The 7,296-nt window shown below is 34.6% G+C and overlaps 1 long non-coding RNA gene across 3 annotated transcripts; it reads left to right on the top strand.

Annotated features, from left to right (window-relative positions):
- The first annotated feature begins 208 nt into the window (after positions 1 to 208).
- Positions 209 to 6,995, top strand: LOC138900886 (uncharacterized). Of its 3 annotated transcripts, none has more exons than XR_011412210.1 (3): positions 209 to 712; positions 2,135 to 3,546; positions 3,690 to 4,136. It is a non-coding gene; the product is annotated as an uncharacterized lncRNA (long non-coding RNA). The 3 variants fall into 3 exon arrangements; XR_011412211.1 differs by lacking the exon at positions 209 to 712 and adding an exon at positions 6,745 to 6,995 and having other exon boundaries at positions 1,347 to 3,546; positions 3,690 to 3,980; XR_011412209.1 differs by lacking the exon at positions 209 to 712 and having other exon boundaries at positions 1,330 to 3,546.
- The last annotated feature ends 301 nt before the right edge of the window (positions 6,996 to 7,296 follow it).

Genomic DNA, 7,296 nt, shown 5'->3' with positions numbered 1-7,296 from the left:
GATGGTTGGTTCGAGATTTGGAAGTGTTCGGGTTGAAATCGGAACAATTGGTTCCTTAAGTTGGGCTTTAAGTGTAAAGTTTGACTTCGGTCCACTACAAAAAAATATCGTTTAGCGACAAGACATATTTCGTAGCTAAATAAGCTACAAAAGATTTACTATCAAATATAGCGATGGATTAGCGACAAAACTTTACATCCGTCGCTAAAAATGGGCGCCTTTATTTACCTACAAAATTAGCGACGAAAGTGGGGCGACAAAAATTATTAAAAAATAGCGACGAATTTAACGACAAAAAACTTTGTCGCTGCGTTTATTTTACTTATCGAAACATTACAAATTTAATTGCGACAAAAATTCTGTCGCTAGATTCGTAAAAATAATTTTGCCCAAGTTATTATTAGCGACAAGATTATTTCCGTAGCTAGTTCCGTCGCTGTGTCTTTTTAAAGTTAAAGTTTATCTAGGGCACAAATTTGCTTACGAACTCATATTATCTCTCTCTATCAAAGTCGCCCACTTTCTCTCATCTTCAATAATGTGAGATACTTGCTTCCAATACAACAAATTGGGCGTGAATCTAAGGCTCATATACAATGGGAACATAGATATCCATATTTTGTTTTCTAATTTTGCTGGTTCATAGCTTTTCCTGGTTTCTTTGAACATGCCATCAAATGGGTTTGCGTGGTTTCTTCAAATGAGTCTTTTAGTGAGTTCAAGATTACTTTTTTCCACTGTATTTTGATTTTATATACACTTTAGTTCTACCTCTTTGTATAGAATTTGATGGCTGCTTTGAATACTACTTTAACCCTCTAGATCTAGTATTCTCTTTACTAATCTTTTTATTTGGAGGATTACATAGTGGACCCCAGCTATTTAGGATTGAGTTGTAGTTGTTGTATGGCTGTGTTGAAATACTTTTTGGTTCTAGCAATTTTATTGAATTTGACAGCAACTTTTTAACTTTTAACGATGCTGTTTTTTTTGGATAAGGTAATAATGCTGCTTTAATCTTCTGGATCTGGTATTCTGTTTGTTAATTTAGATCTTAGTTCAATTCTAAGTTAGATTTAGGCTATGTGATATATAGCAGGTGAATTTATACTTCCTCCTATTTTCTTGATTTGGTTCTACCTTTGCTGTAAGTTTGCTTCAATTTTATGTCTTTCATTGAATGTGGTGTTAAAAGGTGCTTTATATTGTCGGGTTATTATTTGAGCTTCTATTCATGGCTTGTGTTTACTTATTTTTTATTGTAATCTTTTATTGTTCTGATTATTGTAGATTAAATTGATATGATTTTCATGCTTCAATGGCTGGTTGATGCACATTTACTCTAGTCTCTTTCAAGTTAGATATTGTATCTGAAATTATTATGCTTTATCTCATAAACATGATGAGATTTAATGCAACTTTTTTGAAATATTCCTTTAGGATTTTTAAGTGAAGTGAAAGACGAATTCGCCCTTTGAAATTCTTTGTTAGCTATCTCGACGGTATTGCTACAATGAGTACTATTATTAAATGATGGTTAAAGTTCATCTAGTTGACTATTATTAATCTCAAAAGTAAAAAAGTTTATCTACTTGATTGTCATTTTTTGTTTGTAGTTTGACCAATTATTTTATGATTTCTTGTTATTTTCCAGTTATGCAATCTTGAAAATGATCTAAGGTACTAATTCTTTCCCAAAAGGAAGGATCAACATGTACTGTTGATTTAGCTGCCAGTTATATTAGAGAAGCTTGTGACAACATGTATTTAAATAGAGACATTGATTAATTCTCTTTCATCATTACAATTTGCTTTCGTGGGCCATAAAATTATATAAATTGATACTTATTTGTCCTGCCAAAAGAAATTTTTGGAATGCATTAATAACCTCTCATTTGTTTCCTATTATGCTATAAGTCTTCAACATCCTGCTACAACACTCATTTTAAAATGTTTCAGTGCAAGTCATTTACATGTTAAATGTATTATGAACACATTAGAGATCCCAATTACTTTACTGTTTCCTGATGCGTATATTGTTTGCATTGCTTTATTCATCCATGGATTATTGTTTCTTGATACTGCTCCAGTGGGTACATAAATAAATGTATTGTTGTTCTATCTCACTATTTAGGCCATTACCTCATCTAGTGTGAAGAAAGGCGAGTTCCTTTTAGCTGATGTAAATACTCAGCTAAAGAACAAAAACTTTACAACTGATTGTTTTATGAAGAAAGGCGAGTTCCTTATAGTTTATTTCTCTTTGCTCTTATTCGGATTGTTTCATGTTCTATTATAGTGATGTTCATGTCTGATGTGATTGGATAAGCTAATTGAGACCATATTTGGTTTCGACCATTTATGGCAAGGATTTGTAGCAAGTAACCTCATTGGATTTTGGTATCAATCAACATTTTTATGATTAAGTTAGGATTTAAGAAAAAAGTTACGAAAACAGGAATAAGAAAGCTATGTCCATTCCTTTTAAAATTAAATAGGAGGAAACGTTAGGACTCAAGTTTTTACTCTGCTTTAAAATTATATGTTTTGACTCAAGTTGAGCTTTCTGTTTACAAGAGTGCACCTAGGCTGATGTATTTTCTTGGATAATAATATCTTATGATATTCTTTTTTACGCCATCCATGTCTACTTACTTGACCTATATTCTATTTTTCTTTTTCATCTATCTAGTTCACTTGCACTTTTTTCCAAAAGAAGAAACTATATTCCTTACTTGTCACCTTTTCACTGTTACATAAACTTCCATGTTAAACTCTTTAATATTAATATCTAAAAAAAGCTTTGTCATTCTACATTTCCTGAAACTGAGCCGTAATTAAGTTAGAGTAGTGAAGGCTCACCTGAGAATTCATGACATAAGTATCAGCAGCAACATAAAGTGAAGCAACACGAGTGGTTGCTGAAGTCCATAGTATCGTGTTTGACAAGTTATAATGCTAGTTTAGAAAGTTGAGAAGTTCTTTAACATAAGGCACCTTATTGTTCCGGATCCAACTGAGCCAATAAGAACCTTAAGCTTCTCTCCCTGCTATCTTTGTCAATTTGATGTTATTATCATCACCTAGTGGAAAGAAAAAAGCTATATATCTTTTACGTTGTCTTGCTCTAAATACTTTGCCCACATTGGAGTTGATTTCGGAGGTGGAAATTGAGATTGGGAGCTTCAAAACTAGTTTGGAGACTTCTCTGCAATCAAAAGCTAGCCATGTCACTAATGACTTTGAAGAGTCTTTAATTTACATGGAAGTTCAAGAAACAAATTAAAATATTCTTTCCAGGTGCTTCCTTAAACTAACAAGATTTTGAAGGTAGGAACTTGTTTAGTTTTTAGTTTCTCTGTTCTACTTAAGTTGCTTCCTTTTCTCTATGTTATTTTTCAATATCATTTTTATACAAACGTCTTTTTGCCAATATTTTGAATTGAATATATTTTTTATAGGCTATTAAAAAGGGTCGAGATCCAACACCAAGTGCGATACATTTGCACATTCATACACATGGTAGTGATGAAAAATTATTTGTTGGTGAGAAATCCCGAATTGTACATATAAGTCAACTTTTTAAATAATTTTATTGACTTTACTTTCATATCTTTTTTTCATTTTGTAAATTGAATACTCAATATTCTTTAATATTTCAACCTCACTAATTATTAACTCTTCTGCAGGAAAACTATCAAGAAATATTACAGCAGCAAACACACAGTCAATCTGATATTGATTAGTGTAAAGCATATTACGAAGCTGCGGAAGGAGAAATGAAAAGAAGAGTATATGGTCTTGGATCTCAAGAAAAATGCTATTATGAGCCGAATCTTCATGACTCTTTTGGATCTGATGCAACATCCTCAGCAACACCTTCAAATGCTCAATCAACACTGATAAGGAATATGGATAAGTTAGTGACACGATTGATTCTTATAGTGACAGATCATATAGTTCCTGTAATCATTGAGCAGGTACGCGAATTAGTTTCTTTACCCTTGCATCAGCCAAATATTAATCTTACCAACCACCCATCATATGTGGCACCTATAGTTTCTACCTCTTCCATTGCTGCTAACATTGATGAGGTTCATGCATTGGGTTCTGACGATGACCATGACTCTCCGGCCTCACATAGTTAGCCTATTTTGTTTAAACTTTATTGTTGATACTTGTGGATGTTTTGTACTTAACGATACAATTATATGCATTATGCTATAAATTTTGGACCTTATTGAATGTTTATTTATATTAATATCAGACACTTTTAATTAAGTGTATTTAATAACATTGATGTAATGTGCTTGAACATGATACATTTAAAATAATAAATAAATAAAATTTTTTAAAAATTAGCGACATATTTTTCGAAGCTAAAATTAACTCATTAAATAAATATTGCGACAGATTGGCGAGAAAAGATTTTTATCACTGAAACCAGTAAGAACTAGCGACAGATTATTTTGTTGCTAATAAGAACAAACGACGAATTTTGTTATGAAGTGTAGCGACAAAATTAGTCAAAATAGTGACTACACAAAGCAAAATAACGACAAATATTTCGGTCGCTAAACTTGGCTACGGATATATTGCATCGCTAATCCGTCGCTAGGTTTGCGACGGTTTTGCATTTTTCGTCGCTATGAGCTTCGCTACGAGCATTTTAGTGACCAACTTGAATCCGTCGCGAATTCCTCACTAAACTCTTTTAGCAACGGAATATAACATGTATAGCGACGGAATATGTCCGTCGCTAAACGCTATTTTTTTTGTAGTGGTCAACATTTTTAGTAAACGACTCCGGAATCAGAATTTGACGGTTCTAATAGGTTCGTATGATTATTTTGGACCTGGGCGTATGTTCGAATCGAGGTTTGGACAACCCAGGAACGTTTCGGAGTTTAATAGTGAAAATCAACTATTTGAAGGTCTAATGTTCTTTAAATTTGGTTTGGAGTAGGTTTTGGAGTAATTGAAGTCTGTTTAGAATTTCGAGCCTAGGAATAACTCCGTATGGTGATTTAAGACTTGCACACAAAATTTGGTGTCATTCCGAGTAGTATAAGTATATTTTGGCATGTTCGGAGTAAGTTTGAAGAATTTGAAATTTTTAAGTTGAATCAATTTGGTTTGAGGTATGATTCTTAGTTTTGATGTTGTTTTACACGTTTTGAGGGTTTGAGCGAGTCCGTTTCATGATTTCAAACTTGTTGGTATGTTCGGGCGGGGCCCCGGGGGCCCCGTGTGTTAAATCGAACGAGGCTCGGATTGATTTTGGACCTTGGAGCAACAGCTGAAGCTTCCAGCTTCTGCTGCAACCGCACCTGCACTTGGGCCAGCCACATGTGCGAGCCCGCAGGTGTGTGAAAAGCACCGCATAAGTGGACTGGGCGCAGATGCGCAGGTACAACCGCAAAAGCGCATCGAAGATACAATGTACAAGCCGGAGAAGCAAACGGGGCCGGCTTAGGGGGAAGCCGCATCTGCGATGCATTTTCCGCAGATATGGAGCCGCAGAAGCGGCTTGCGAGTCGTAGATGCGAAAGGGCTGTTTGGAAGAACCCTTAAAGAACGGAAAAACAGCCATTTTTGCCTATATCTCTCCATTCTTGGGCGATTTTGGAGCTTTTTGAAAGGGGATTTCAACTAAGAAATTGAAGGTAAGTTAATTCTACACACTTTCAGTTAAATACATAGTTTTGGATGGAAATTTTATATTTGAGTTTTTGAGATTATGGGTAACGTTTTCCTCCGAAAATTTTCGGAATCTGGGTACGTAGGCCCGGGGTGAATTTTAGGAATTTTACTATTTTGGTCGGATAATTTATTTAACAGTCTAATTTCAAATTATTGAGCATGTATTAATTATTTTATATAACATTTGGATAGTTTCAAATTTTTTTGCACCGAATTGGGATTTTTGACGCCACATTGTGATCGGAAAGTGGGCTTTGAGACAAAGTAAGTCTCTTGTCTAACCTTGTAAGAGGGAATTTACCCCATAGATGATTTGAATCAATAATTCTTGCTAATTGTGGGGGTCTACGTACGCACGAGGTGACGAGAGTCCGTACGTAGCTACTAATTATGCTTTGTCCGGGTAGTTTAGGACTCAAACCATGAATTTTTTGTGATAATTGCATCTTTTATTTAATTAAATTAATGGAATTGTATTGTAAATTGTTAGAGGAAATAGTTAAAGATTGAAACTTCATATCCTTGATTTTTGTGTAAATTATTTAATTGTTAACAGAAATTGAACATCCTATGTGTTAATATTATTAATAAATTCTCATTCCGGAGGTTCATAAGAAAATGTCCTCCTTTCTTGTGGAGCGGGTCGAACGCCTTGGCAGTATAGATGCATCTATGGATCATGTCGCACGTCCCTCGGCAGTGTACACGACACTCTGGATCGGGCCTACGACCTCGGTAGAAATCATGCCTAATAATAATAATTACACGATACCTTGATATTTTAATTGCAGCATGTGAAGCTAATTGATAAATTGGAAATTATTGAATTTTAAGGAATTAATTATTTCTGCTTGTTAAGAAAAATTATTTTTGTTCACCTAAGAATCATGTTTAATTCAATATATTCTATTGTAATATTATTGACCCATAGTAAGTGTCAAAGTCGACCTCTCGTCACTACTTCTTCGAGATTAGGCTTGATACTTACTGGGTACACGTTGTTTACGTACTCTTGCTACGCTTGCTGCACTTTTTGTGCAGGACCTGAGACAGGTACTACCGGAGGACCTATCGGCGCGCACCCACGTTATCTAGAGGTTTAGTGGTGAGTTGTCTTTTCGAGCCGTTCTGCAGCAACTAGTGCCTCTTCTTGTATTTGTATTCTGTCTATTTTATTTCAGACAGTATTAAAATTTTGTATAATCTACTAGATGCTCATACACTTGTGACACCAGGTCTTGGCACACACTAGTAGAATTTGTGGATTTAATTATTTTACTTGGGTTTTAATTTATTTTATTTTCTCATATCTTTCTTAAATTTTGAAATTTCGAAGAGTTTGATTACTCAGATAATTTTTAAAGAATTGAATATATGTTTAAATCATTAGTTGGCTTGCTTAGCTGGGATGTTGGGAGTCATCACGACCTATAGGTGAATTGTGCATGACAACATGGTATCAGAGCACTAGGTTCACGTATGTCTCACAAGTTATGAACAGGCCTAATAGAGTCTTGCGGATCGGTACGGAGACGTCTGTACTTATCTTCGAGAGACTATAGGGTGTTAGGAAAACTACCTTTCTTCATCTCC

The sequence above is a fragment of the Nicotiana tomentosiformis genome, chromosome 11, assembly GCF_000390325.3.
Source record: "Nicotiana tomentosiformis chromosome 11, ASM39032v3, whole genome shotgun sequence".
Taxonomy (NCBI): Eukaryota; Viridiplantae; Streptophyta; class Magnoliopsida; order Solanales; family Solanaceae; genus Nicotiana; species Nicotiana tomentosiformis.
Note: the sequence above shows the minus strand (reverse complement) of the source record. Positions and strands in the feature narration are given on the sequence as shown.